Raw genomic sequence first — 14,642 nt, 5'->3', positions numbered from 1 at the left:
AGGCTAACTCGATTAATATGCGTGAAATGAGTTTTAATATAGTTTAGGTATCGTTTTTATTTGCCATCTGCGCAGGCTGGCTGGATGGCTGTGAATGACTGGTGGTGAATGGGGGGTGTGACATGTCCTCTTATAACTGCGTACAACACAAATTACTGTTTGTGATATTAAGATTCTAACAGTGTGTTGTTATACAACTCTAAAAATGGCTGAGTAATTCAACATAAATGAGTTGTCCACATGACATTGTCGGCTTTTCTACTGTTGCAAGCACACAACTTCATCCATCACATGGATTCTGTAGCTTTTTATTATTACTTTTTATTTGAGTCTACTTGGTCAAAAAAATAATAATCTTGAACTGCACTGTTGGTTAAGGGCTTGTAAGTAAGCATTTCACGGTAAAGTCCACACTTGTTGTATCGGCGCGTGTGGAAAATAAAGTTTGATTTCCTATGGCCTGTGTTGGCCAAGCTTTCAACCCCATGACATCAAATATAAAGTGAGTCAAAACACCAGCCTGACTCATCACATTGCATCAATGGAGGGAAAAGACATGAATACCAGAGCCACAACACCCTTTCCCTGTGTGTGTCTGTGTGTGTCTGTCTGTGTGTGTGTGTGTGTGTGTCTGTGTGTGTGTGTGTGTGTGTGTGTGTGTGTGTGTGTGTGTGTGTGTGTGTGTGTGTGTGTCTATATATATATATATATATATATATATATATATATATATATATATATATAAGGTGAATATATATAAGCCAGGCCATGTGTGTGTGTTTCCAGCTCTACAGTCCTATACAGAGGCGCAGGCCTGAGGGGATAGTTCTCCCCCTTTTTCACAGGGCATCACCATTCTGTCTGTCATCAAAGCTGCAAGACACTTCCAGACACCAACTCCAACCAGATGTATGCAATTTAGACAATTAAAGCTTTCCCCTAAAATTTGGCAGCTCTACCGCAACACAGGCACTTCTCATCAGCCTGAGCCTCACATAGTCCCGACCTAACCCAGAGAGCTACATCAGCTCTCTCTCACTCTCTACCCATGTCTCAAACATCCAGCCCCGCTCTTGTATGTCTGAAAGCTTTACACAGCAGAAAGAGAGGCAAAGAGACAGGAGAGGCCTGCCTGAAGCTATAAGCTCTCCCTCTCTCCTTCCCTCTTTCAGCCTGGAATTTCCTGTTGATGGCCCACTGCTAACACCACACTCACTCTCATGGAAATATTTGACAAGCTGCAAACATTTTATCTCCACGAGCAGGAAGGCAATCAGCCAATCAGCGAAGAGAGGGAGGGAATGAGAGTGGAGAGAAAAATGAGAAACGTGTCATTGAGGGTTTTGGCGTACCAGGAGTTGCACCACACTGGCCCAGAGTCCTAATTATCCAGCCAGAGACAAGGCCTGGTAAGGCTGTAATGATACACCACTGCTCGTGATACTGACACCTCTTGATAGCACAGAGATTAGATCTCCGCTGGTCTTGTCAGGCAGCCTGGCAGCCTGCAGCATGGGACTGGGCCAGCAGACATGTGGAGTAGAGAGAGAAAGAGCTGCTGATATAATACAGCTCTATCAGATAAGCCAGGCCAGGGAAAGAGAGGGGGACGTGGGAAGGAAGGAGGGAACATCAGGTAGGCTGGCCTGGGCTGAGACGGATAGACATGTGGGCAACAGATTGGATGCGTTAGCTAGTGTCAGTGGTAATTGTTTTTTGTTTGGGCTGGGTGGAAAACACAGCCGAGGAGGGCGGCCCCGGGTCTTACCAGTTGAACAGCAGGGGCACGGGATCCACGACAGCCTGGGCGCTCACAGGACAAGGGGTGCATTGAAACTGGGGAGAAGGGAAAGATGATACACGCATGAAAATGTGCAGACTGCATACCCGGCCACTCATGTTCCCTCCACATAGCTCTCATTTTCCCCAACCTCCCTAGTGGTTTCCTGACTCTCTCCCTTTGCATGTCTCTCTTATGTTCCAGTATAGCGTTGCTCCTAAATGGACTTGACCAACACTGTGAAAGGTAGTCAAATACATCTCAGCCCAAATAAGGACATAATGACGGGATGTTTTTTTGAGAGTGTGGTTGAGTGACTCATCAAAATCCTCAGTATGCTCCTTTGATCAAGAGGCACGCTCACACTGACGTAAAAGAAGACACAGAAAGGGGAACACAAAAGGACACACATGTGCCGCACGCTATAGGCTCCGAAAAGTAGGCCAGGGAATCGAGCTGTTCTTCAAGGCCTCTGCTTCATTTCTAAATGCCTGTGACAGGCGTCTGCATCCAGCCAGCCTTCCATCCCCCACCACAAGACTCCTGTTTAGTGTTCCCCTGACACACATCTTTCCAGGTCTTCCCTCTTCAGTGTCATCACACACACACACACACACACACACGATTGCATAACAGCATGTGAGGAGCGGGGGCCCCTGTGCTGTGAGTGGGGGGGCATTGGGAGAGGGCTGGGGCTCCACTCAGTCTGAGCAGAAGGCCATATTCATATGCAGATACTGGGGGCCATGTGTGGAGAACAGGAGAAGAATTGCCTTCCCACACTGGAACCAATCACTTGTTCACAGTGAAGACTTCCAGGAAAACAGAAATGGAAACAAATAAAAACAAAGCAATTACACACCTTCTTTCCACCTTTTGTGTAACTTAAATAGGGCTGCCTTTATAAACAGTCCCAGACAAATATGAAGAGGGTCTTAAAGCGGATTTCAATTTCATCTGCCGGGCCGCAGCAGCCAACAGGTAAAAAAAAGATTGGGGAGGCTCAATCTCAACTTGGCATAATGGCCCCATTTTAAAAATTTAATTGTGTCACTAAGATAACAACTTTAAGAGCAGAACACATCCACTATGGCTATGAGCTTGAGTTTACAGCCAAAACACTTAAGGTTACTAAAAGCTCTACGCAGATGCAAGATTGAGTGTTGCTCATCCCCTACCTGGGCTCGAACCAGGAACCCTCTGCACACATCGACAACAGCCACCCTCAAAGCATCGTTACCCATCGCACCACAAAAGCTGTGGCCCTTGCAGAGCAAGGGGAACAACTACTTCAAGGTCTCGGAGCGAGTGACGTCACCGATTGAAACGCTATTAGCGCGCACCCCGCTAATTAGCTAGCCATTTCACATCGGTTACATCAGCAACTGTTCAACCAGTAAACCAAACAACAAGAACACACCCAAAAAAGTATTCTGCTTAGAAGTAATAACTTGGCCTGTAATAACTGATTACAATGTATTGTGAAATGGTAAAACCTGCTGGAGCCAACTAGCTAGCCATGTGGTTTATTGCTCTGTGAGAAAACATGACATTGTTTTTTTTAGCTGATATGGGAATGAATACACAAGCAGCATATCAAACAGGGGCAGTGTTTAACTTCTTTGGGGTAGGGGGCAGTATTGGGTAGCTTGGATGAAAAACGTGCCCAAGTTAAGCTGCCTGCTACTAAGCCGTAAAAGCTAGAAAATGCATATAAGTAGTACATTTGGATAGAAACCACTCTGAAGTTTCTAAAAAACTGTTTGAATGATGTCTGTGAGTATAACAGAACTCATATGGCAGGCAAAAACATGAGAAAAAATCCAACCAGGAAGTGGGAAATCTGAGGTTTGTAGTGTTTCAACTCAGCCAACAGTGGGGAATTAGTTATGTTTCACTTCCCAAGGATTCCACTAGATGTCAACAGTATTTATAACCTGTTTTGAGGATTCTACTCTAAAGGAGGGGCTCATAAGAGCTCTTTGAGTGAGTGGTCTGGCAGAGTGCCACAGCCTCGGTCTGGCGCGCTCACGTGAAAGTTAGCTCCGTTCCACTTCATTTGTACAGACAAAGGAATTGCCCAGTTGGAACATTAATGAAGTTTTATGCTAAAAACATCCTAAATATTGATTCCATACTTAGGTTGGCATGTTTCTACAAGCTGTAACGAAACTTTTTGAACTTCTCATCCGACGTTCGGCGCGATCTGAACGCGCTTTTGGATTTGTTTACCAAACGCCCTAACAAAAGAAGATATTTGGACATAACGGATGGACATTATCAAACAAATCAAACATTTTATGGTGGAACTGGGATTATTGGGAGTGCAATCTGATGAAGATCATCAAAGGTAATTGAATATTTAAAATGCTATTTCTGAGTAATGTTGACTACCCAATAATGGCAGGTATCTTTTTGGCTGCTTTGTTGTCTAAAGGCTGTACTCAGATTATTGCATGGTTTGCTTTCTCCGTAAAGTTTTTTTGAAATCTGACTTCTGGTTGCATTAAGGAGAAGTTTATCTAAAGTTCCATGTATAATAGTCGTATCTTTATCAATGTTTATTATGAGTATTTCTGTAAATTGATGTGGCTCTCTGCAATATCACCGCATGTTTTAGAACTACTGAACGTAAAGCGCCAATGTAAACTCAGATTTTTTAAAAATAAATATGAACTTTATCAAACAAAACATACGTGTGTTGTGTAACATGAAGTCCTATGAGTGTCATCTGATGAAGATCAAAGGTTAGTGATTCATTTTCTCTATTTCTGCTTTTTGTGACTCCTCTCTTTGGCTGGAAAAAATGGCTGTGTTTTTCTGTGGCTTGGTGGTGACCTAACAATTGTTTGTGGTGCTTTTGCTGTACATCCCTTTTGAAATCAGACACTGTGGCTAGATTAACAAGAATTGTATCTTTAAAATGGTGTAAAATATTTGTATGCTTGAAGATTCTTGTTGTTTTGAATTTGGCGCCCTGCACTTTCACTGGCTGTTGCGGCTAGCAGAACCCCAGTCCTAGGCAGGTTAACATTCTTAAGGATCGGACACTTTTTTTCCTCTCCAATTTTCGCCAAAAATGTCATACCCAAATCTGGGTATGCCTGTAGCTCAGGACCTGAAGCAGACATCCATATTCTTGATACCATTTGAAAGGAAACACTTCGAATTTTGTGGAAATATGTAGGAGAACATAACACATTAGATCTGGTAAAAGATAAAATATATATATATTTTTTCCCCCGTCATCATTGAAACACAAGAGTAAGGTCACACTATTATATCAGCTGAGGCGCAATTTGATGGCAGACACTAGATGGCAGCAGTGTGCAAAGTTTTAGACCGATCCAATGAACCATTGTATTTCTGCTGAACATGTATCAAGACTGGCCAAAATGTGCCTAATTGGTTTATTAATACATTTTCAAGTTCATAACTGTGCATAACTTGTATTCGGAGCACGTGACAAATAAACTTTGATTGGACTTGCACTCTCCTCAAACAATAGCATGGTATTATTTCACTGTAATAGCTATGGTAAACTGGACAGTGCAGTTAGATTAACACAAATTTAAGCTTTCTGCCCATATCAGATATGTCTATGCCCTGAGAAATCTTCCTGTTACTTAAAACATCATGCTAGTCACATTAATGCATGTTAGATCAACTGTCCCGAGGTTAAGGTCACATCGGCAAGTGTAAGAATATTTGCTTGGGCATGTTTTTCAATTAGAAATGTGATTATTTCACATGGAGATGTGGGTGCTGACAGATAGGAGCTAGAAGCAGAGCTGCCCTAAGCAAGTTATTTCTTACATTATTAGCCCAGGAATATTTTGTGTTATTGCATACAGACGGAACGAACGTTTGGATATCAGAGTGGAGGTAAATCACCAGCATTACGACCAGGAATACGACTTTGTATGTTTCATGATTAACTACTCATGGTGTGATTGTGATAATGTACAGAAACTCAAGTCCTTTTGTTCACCCAACCTAGAATACCTCAATCAAATGCAGACCGTATTACCTCCCAAGAGAATTCTCTTCGGTTATAGTCACAGCCGTGTATACTCCCCATTAAGCAGATCCCACGACGGCCCTCAAAACTACACTGGACTTTATACAAACTGGAAACCACATGTCCTGAGGCTACATTTATTGTAGCATGGGATTTTTTTTAAATGTGCGTAAAACACTATCGAAGTGCTACCAACACATTGAATCCATGCTTCAAGATTGTTTTGATCACGCGGACTGGGATATGTTCCGGGTAAAGAAAGCAAAGGTAACTGAACTAAATGACTATTGCCCCGTAGCACTCACTTAAGTCATCATGAAGTTCTTTGAGGAGGTTAGGTTAAGGATCATATCACCTCTACCTTACCTGACACCCTCTTACATTTGCTTACCGCCCCAATAGATTCGCAGACAATGCAATCACCATCACACTGCACACCGCCCTATCCCATCTGGACAAGAGGTAGACCTACAAAAGAATGCTGTTCTTTGACTATAGCGCAGCATTCAACACCATATTACCCTCCAAGCTCATCATTAATATGTCCCCTGGGTCTGAACCTCACCCTGTGCAATTGGGTCCTGGACTTCCTGTCGGGCCGCCCACAGATGGTAAAGGTAGGAAACGACACCTCCACTTCGTTGAATCTCAACACAGGGGACCCACAAGGGTGTGTACTCAGCCCCTTCCTGTACTTTGTGTTCACCCATGACTGCATAGCCACACGCCTCCAACTCAATCATGAAGTTTGTAGACACAAGGGTAGTAGGCCTGATTACCAACAATGATGAGACAGCACGGTGCCTGGAAGCGTGGTGCCAGGAAAATAACCTCTCACTCAACATCAACAAAACAAAGAAGCTGATCGTGGACTTCAGGAAACAGCAGAGGGAGCACCCCCATATCCACAATGACGGGACCACAGTGGAGAAGGTGGAAAGCTTCGAATTCCTCGGCATACACATCACTGACGATCTGCAACGGTCCACCCACAGAGACAGTGTGGTGAAGCAGGTGCAAAGGCACCTCTTCAACCTCAGGAGGCTTAAACATATGCACAATTGAGAGCCTCCTGTCGGGCTGTATCACCGTCTGGTCCGGCAACTGCACTGCCCGCAACCGCAGGGCTCTCCAGAGGGTGGTGCAGTCTGCCCAACGCATCACCAGGGGCAAACTACCTGCCCTCCAGGACATCTACAGCTCCTGATGTCACAGAAAGGCCAAAAAGTTCATCAAGGACAACAAGCACCCAAGCCACTGCCTGTTCACCCCGCTATCATCCAGAAGGCGAGGTCAGTACAGGTGCATCAAAGCTGGGACAGAGAGACTGAAAAACAGCTATCTCAAGGCCACCAGACTGTTAAATAGCCATCACTAGCCAGCTTCCACCCGGTTACATAATCCTGCACCTTAGAGGCTGCTGCCCTATATACATAGACTTGAAATCATTGGCCACTTTAATAATGGAATACTAGTCACTTTAATAATGTTTACATACATATTGCTTTACTCATCTCTAATGTATTTCAGTCTATGCCACTCCGACATTGTTCGTCCTAATATTTATATATTTCTTAATCCTATTCTGTTACTTTTAGATGTGTGTATTGTTAGATATTACTGCACTGTTGGAGCTAGAAACACAAGAATTTCGCTACACCCGCAATGACATCTGCTAAACGTGTATGTGACCAATAAAATTTGATTTGATTAGCTAGGCTGCCAACTTGCTAATACTACATACAAGGGAAGGCGATTCTTCATTGGTTTCACAAAATGAAAAGACAAAAAAATAAACATTGCTATTGCCCCCCTTGTGAGTGGCGAGGATATCACATTACCTAAAAAGGTATCCGCTACTCCAAATATCCCATTCTGCCCACGAACACACACCTAGATCAATGGAGTGAAGCTTGTCATAGCCTTTTGGCCTGGCTACAAACAAGAACGTACCTGTGGACGGCCTCCTACCCAATGATTTGCATTTGTTGACAACAAACCGTTGGTTTTAGGTGTTAACTGTTCCATCTAGGCAGTAAGAAACTAAATGTATCAGAAAAGGATATGATTCCCATTAGAAGAAAGTCGTTTCCCATTAGACAAGAACACACGATGGGTGGTTTCCTGGAGTCAGGGTTTGCATTAGCTTTCAGAAATATGCACTAGCAAAATGCAGACCATCAAAATCTGCATTTGAAAACATTTCACCTGCATTTTATATTGAAAGTCAACAGTGTTCATTTGCTTCAATAGATTGATCAAGGACATGTAACCATGGTTTTTATTCACACAAAATAAATTCATGCAACACAATCAGCAGAAATCAGATGACAACAGAAGTGCAACACTATTTGGCTAGCAGCCACAAAAAGAAATTAGCATAGAAATAAGCAAGGGATTTTTTTTTGCTAAAATGATGCATGGCCATCAGATTTCTCCTTCTAATCATAGAATGAATGTTACCACCTATATTTCCTTATGTTAATCGTGCATTTTCATTTGCTACAGGAGAAAAACTACCCCAGAGAAAAGTACTTCAGTCAAGAGTGTTGACGGAATGCCCGTTCGTGAATGCAGGAATAAGATTTATCAAGACAAGAGTAAATATTTATCAGCGTGAAGAAGTGCAACTGAAGCACACTAAATTAGTCCATTTACATCATGATTTGGAGCTAAATGTGGCTGAAGCCGAGCAGAAATTACAATAAGCATTTCAGATCTGCGTTTATAAAATGCAGCAAAATATTTAAGTGTTTTATTTTTTTCTGAGTGAAAAATGCAGAATTCTAAGTTAACGCGAACGCCGGGAGTTACATGTGTGTTAGCTGGAGGCATTGTAAGGGCTACTACCTACAGTAGGCATGGTTCTCCCTCCGTTATGAAACCGCTGCCTTGTGCTCCCTTCAATAATAAACCTCTGCCTCTCCTCCGCCAAAAGGTATAATAGGACCAATTCTTAGTGTTTCTAATGTATGAGACAATCAAGGAAAGTGCAAGATATGTCTGCACACTTTTTCCACTTCACACAGGCCTAAACTCTGCACTCCAGCCTGCTAAACGAATTAGGGCAGAATGTAATGAATTTAAAAGCAAATAAATCTGTTAGTGTCGACCAGATAAGGTGAGAGCAGAGGCAGAGAGTGGGCCAGAGCTCTCTCGGGTAGGCCAGCGTCTCAGCTCAAAGTCAGCTTAGATCAGAGCAAACCCCAACTCACTGTACCATCCCGTACAGCCCCTGCCCTACACAGCCCACATCCCACCAGGAGAGCGGGGAGACAAACACAGAAAAACTGTCCTATAATAGGCCAGCCAGTCACTCACTTTACCAGAGTGCATAAGTAAAACACACAGCTAATGACCATTGTTTCACACTCTCATTCTTGGAGATCTAGCTGACAAAATTGGCAGTAAGTAACAGTACATCAGACCAGCACAAACGAAGTAACAAGCTATTCTGCTCCCATGTGATTTTAAGCCATCAACAATACAACACTCAGTGGAGAAGATTCTGACATTTCTGAAACAGGAAAAGTAGCCTATGCTTTCTGGTTGGTTGCTAGTGGATTTCAGCAATTAGGTCAGAGCAAAGTCTGAGGGCTGTGTAGAGGAGAAGGGTTGTGTTTAAACATGACATGTTCCCTCTGCTTTGCATTCCTTGATTTTAGTTCTAGTACATTGAAAGGCCAGGTGAACATGAAACTCTGGGACAACATCACCACAGAACTTCCCATGGGAACTGGCCTGGCAAATTTCACACAAAACACTGCATGACAACATAATGCTTCTAAAATGAGAACACAAATCAATCATGACAAATAGCTCACAAATCAGAGATAAACTCAGCAAAAAAAAATATTTCTCAGGACCCTGTCTTTCAAAGAATTCATAAAAATTCGAATAACTTCACAGATCTTCATTGTAAAGGGTTTAAACCGTTTCCCATGTGTGTTCAATGAACCATAAACAATTAATGAACATGCACCTATGGAACGGTCGTTAAGACACTAACACGCTTACAGACGGTAGGCAATTAAGGTCACAGTTATGAAAACTTAGGACACTAAAGAGGCCTTTCTACAGACTCTGGAAAAACACCAAAAGAAAGATGCCCAGGGTCCCTGCTCATCTGTGTGAACGCGCCTTACAGGCTGACTACACTGCTCGCGTTGCAAAATAAATGTAGAAATCTATATTATTCAATTATTGCACCCACATGGCTCTCGCAGGAGGAGGAGAGATGACTAGAAACGATTCGGTTGACCATTTTATGTGTGGATTAATTGTCGGAGAAGAGGACCTTGTGCATTTCAGGTAAAATAACAATCTTTATATCCCAGGCCAAATTAGCTAGCAACAGTAAGCTAACTAAATAGCACAAATTAGCAAACAAGTGCAAGCTAGCTAGCTAAATGGCCATAAAGGTTTAATGCGACCTGTCCCAAAATTAATGTAATTGGTTCAGAGTTTGTTTTGATATTTTAACCTGCGTGTCGTGATAGAGATTGGTGTGAGGGGACAAAATAAATGTATGCACGATAGCGCACTCGCGCAGTCGGTTTGGGTTCAGTGTTAGGTATGCTACAAGGAGGCATGAGGACTGCAGATGTGGCCAGGGCAATAAATTACAATGTCCGTACTGTGAGACGCCTAAGACAGCGCTACAGGGAGACAGGACAGACAGCTGATTGTCCAAGCAGTGGCAGACCACGTGTAATACCTGCACAAGATGGGTACATCCGAATATCACACCTGCAGGACAGGTACAGGAAGGCAACAACTGCCCGAGTTACACCAGGAACGCACAATCTCTCCATCAGTGCTCAGACTGTCCGCAATAGGCTGAGAGAGGTTGGACTGAGGGCTTGTAGGCCTGTTGCAAGGCAGGTCCTCACCAAACATCACCGGCAATAACATTGCCTATGGGCACAAACCCCCCGTCGCTGGAACAGACAGGACTGGCAAAAGGTGCTCTTCATTGACGGGTCACAGTTTTGTCTCACCAGGGGTGATGGTCGGATTCACGTTTATCGTTGAAGGAAAGAGCGTTACACCGAGGCCTGTACTCTGGAGAGGGATCGATTTGGAGGTGGAGGGTCCGTCATGGTCTGGGGCGGTGTGTCACAGCATCATCGGACTGAGCTTGTTGTCATTGCAGGCAATCTCAATGCTGTGCGTTGCAGAGAAGACATCCTCCTCCCTCATGTGGTACCCTTCCTGCAGGCTCATCCTGACATGACTCTCCAGCATGAGAAATGCCACCAGCCATACTGCTCGTTCTGTGCGTGATTTCCTGCAAGACAGGAATGTCAGTGTTATGCCATAGCCAGCGAACAGCCTCGATCTCAATCCCATTGAGCACATCTGGGACCTGTTGGATCGGAGGGTGAGGGCTAGGGCTATTCCCCCCAGAAATGTCCGGGAAGTTATAGGTGCCTTGGTGGAAGAGTGGGGTATCATCTCACAGCAAGAACTGGCAAATCTGGTGCAGTCCATGAGGAGGAGATTATTTTTACCCCCCCCCTTTGTTCAGGGGCACATTATTCCATTTATGTTAGTCACATGTCTGTGGAACTTGTTCAGTTTGTGCCTCAGTTGTTGAATCTTATGATCATACAAATATTTCCACATGTTAAGTTTGCTGAAAATAAACGCAGTTGACAGCGAGAGGACGTTTGTTTTTTTGCTGAGTTTACTTGGTCAAAATAAATGCAGAGAAAAATGTATTCAAATTAAACAATGGTGCTCTAACCCAATCCAAACCACATTCATGGTCTCTCTTTCTTGCCTTCTGCATGTGAGAATCTGTGGAGTGCAAAAATCCGTGGGCATGTGAAACGTAGAGATTCACAGTGACCTACATAGGCAGTGTGTGGAAGAGAGGGTTGTGCTTCCGCATAGAGAAGTATTTACTTGGCTCCATTCGGCATGCACCTTCATAGGGGAGGGGAGGAAAAACAGAGGAGAGGGGAGAAGGGGCTATGAACAAAGAGGACAGAGGGAACAGAGGGAGAGAGCAACAGAACTTTAATAACATTGCAAGGTAGAATATAGAGATGACATTAGGGAGAGAGAATGGAGTGATTCTCTTCCTCCAACAGAAGAGGCCAGAGAACTTGAGGAGGAGAGGACAGGGGAAGATAGTTGGAGAGGGAACAACGAGGGGGCGGAAGTAATCTTTGATTCAGCCATTACTGGACCTTCCTGACTGCACCCCTGCCCAAATCTCTAGTACTTTCCCCACTCGCAGACACAGCACTTGATCGATTCAAAAGATGGACAGACACAGGAGCCAAACACATTCCCCACAATGCATCACAGAGTCACGTAAACACGCACAGACACACAAAAACACTCTCCCCTCTTAGAGACGACACATATTCCCAAAAGACTTCTCCAGCTGCATTCACAATAATCCACTCATACTTCAGGAGAGTATAGCACAATAAATTGAAAGTAAAGTAAATGAATCTGCTCAATGCCTTGGATCTATAGGCATAGATATATAGGAGCTTTCCTAGTATAAGCCTATTGAACTGCCTCTGGAGCACATGAGGGCAACAGAATTCCATGTTTAATCAATAGGCTCTGCAGAAGTATTCAGTTCCCTTTGAAGCCCAGCCCTGGATCTGGTTTCCTAATCACCTCCCCATCCCCCCAGCCTTTCCAATACAATGTCGCTGTTTTCACACACGGCATGAGGCCGAGCTGGGTCAGCCTGTTTAGGGAGAGGGAGAGAGACCTGTCCCTGGCTAAAACACAAATTGACAAGGTTGGACAAAAACCCAGACTAGGGTCAGCATTCAACGCAACTAGCGTTCTGCACACAGCTAGCTAATGGTGGAATTATCTTCCTCCAATGGTGGGCCTGCTTTACTGAAATCAATTACACAGCTCTCATCCAATCACAACAGCAGGAGAGGTTTCTGCCTGATATTTGAAAAACCAACAACATTCTATGCAGCAATATGTTGAGAATGTGTTGAGCTGTTCTAAATTGTCATGTAGGAAAATATCTTTATACAAAGAAACAAAACCACAAGAACAAAGTGTGGGTTTGTGTTATGCTGAAAACAAAACTAAACCCAAGGGTCTTAAAAGGATACTTTGGGGTTTTGGCAATAAGGCACTGCATCCACTTCCCCAGAGTCAGATTACGTCATGGATACCACTTTTTATGTCTGTGTCCAGTATGAAGGAAATTAGACGTGACTTTGTGTACCAACACTAACTAGCATTAGCGCAATGACAGGAAGTCTAAGGGTATCGACTAGCATGCTAGCAGAAACACAGACGGCCAGTCATTACCATCTACTGGCATGCTAAAAGATGCCCATAGACTTCCAGTCGTTGCGCTCATGCAAATCAGCAAAATGCGCTAGCTGGCAACTTCCTTCAAAGTGCTCACAGAGACATAAAAAAAAAGGTATCCACAAGTTTATCTGACTCTTGGGAAGTAGATAAAGGGCCTCATGGCCAAAATCCCAAAGTATCCCTTTAAGACTGGTAGCGGGTTAGCTCAGAGAAAACACCCTATGCTGAGGGAGGAATTGCTCAGCAAAAGACAAAACAGGCTAGTTCGTGTGCTCATCCCCGTACTGCCTAAGCAGATTGTTCAGCATTTCCTAATTGTTCAGCATTTCCCGACAGAGCGAAGAAAAAAAATGAAAGAAGAAAAAAAGAGAAGAGGTGGAGAAGGAAGCAACAGAAACAGGGCATTGATCAGCCAGGAGGGGAGGCCTAACAAACCCAGCAGGAGCTGCAGTGATACACACCAATACTGATGGGCCTACAAACAGAGCATTTAACAGACACAAACCAAACACATGGGTTGTTCTCAATGACGTGTATAAACCCTGGATTGCTGATTCTATGTATTGGCCATGGAGATGCTTTGACACCACCAGTCGGCCATATTGGCACTCCCCAGTAGGAACGGTCCTTCATAAGAATCAATGTATTTCTACAGTATTTCAATTAAATGTTTCAAAGACAAAATTGCATGCATTTAAGTTATATTTTTTTTTTGTAATAGTAGTAGTAGTAGTAGTAGTAGTAGTAGTAGTAGTAGTAGTAGTAGTAGTAGTGACACTAACATCAGTACTCCCCCAAAAAATAATTTAAAAGTATGCATACGGGTGTCTAATAGAATAAATGTATCAAAAACAAAATGTAGACATGAATGCATTTATGCAGCTTGCAAATTATATATATTTTTTACAATGGTGGAGGAGTACAAAGATGGCTGTGCCGTGGCTTCAATACAGTGCACCCAATGTCAGTTGGGGGCACTGGCCAAGCATTGTGCAGAGTGAAGCCCGGCCAGTTAACAGTGTTGTTCTGGGTCAAGATTCTCCAGCTCGTCTTACTGCATTAAGAGGGGAGGGGAGGAGACTGTTCTGAGGAGATTCAGCTTTCCTCTCCTCTGTGTGTCTGGTTTCTGCTGTGTCACCACTCACCACTAAAGCTGGTGGGTCTGATCACACAGCCTCAGCCAGAGAGCTTGGCCAGCACCAAAACCAACTCACTTCGTAGACGCACTCACACATGAACGCACACACTTACTCACAGCTGTAAAACTAACACAACAGTGCACAAATAGGACGGAGCCTACCTTAATCCCTGTGAAACCAAAGACACCTGGCTTTGACCACCCAAGAAACCGAGGAGCAACATGAATGCTCCTGTATTTCAATGCAACATCAAGGTAGGAGTGTCTGGATCAGACCCAGTCAAATGCTAAGTCTCTGTCACTGACAGCTTCAAACGTGTACCTGCTGGTTCCAACACACCAACACCACAATCATCTTCTTCATCTTCTTTGGGTGGTAAATTGGAGACCAG

General features: G+C 43.7%; 1 protein-coding gene across 3 annotated transcripts in view; it reads right to left on the bottom strand.

The window, feature by feature from the left end:
* The window catches only part of LOC109886640 (ankyrin repeat domain-containing protein 11), a 145,653-nt gene that overhangs the window by 54,980 nt on the left and 76,031 nt on the right, over positions 1-14,642 (bottom strand). For 2 of the 3 annotated variants that reach the window (XM_020478272.2, XM_020478292.2), the window contains exon 3: positions 1,769-1,836. The exons of the other annotated variant lie outside the window; for it this stretch is intronic. The gene's annotated coding sequence lies outside the window, so the exon portion shown is untranslated. The remainder of the gene's footprint in view (positions 1-1,768; positions 1,837-14,642) is intronic. 3 annotated transcript variants of the gene reach the window in all.

The sequence above is a fragment of the Oncorhynchus kisutch genome, linkage group LG3, assembly GCF_002021735.2.
Source record: "Oncorhynchus kisutch isolate 150728-3 linkage group LG3, Okis_V2, whole genome shotgun sequence".
Taxonomy (NCBI): Eukaryota; Metazoa; Chordata; class Actinopteri; order Salmoniformes; family Salmonidae; genus Oncorhynchus; species Oncorhynchus kisutch.
The sequence above is the reverse complement of the archived record's forward strand: the minus strand, read 5'-3'. Positions and strand labels throughout refer to the sequence as shown.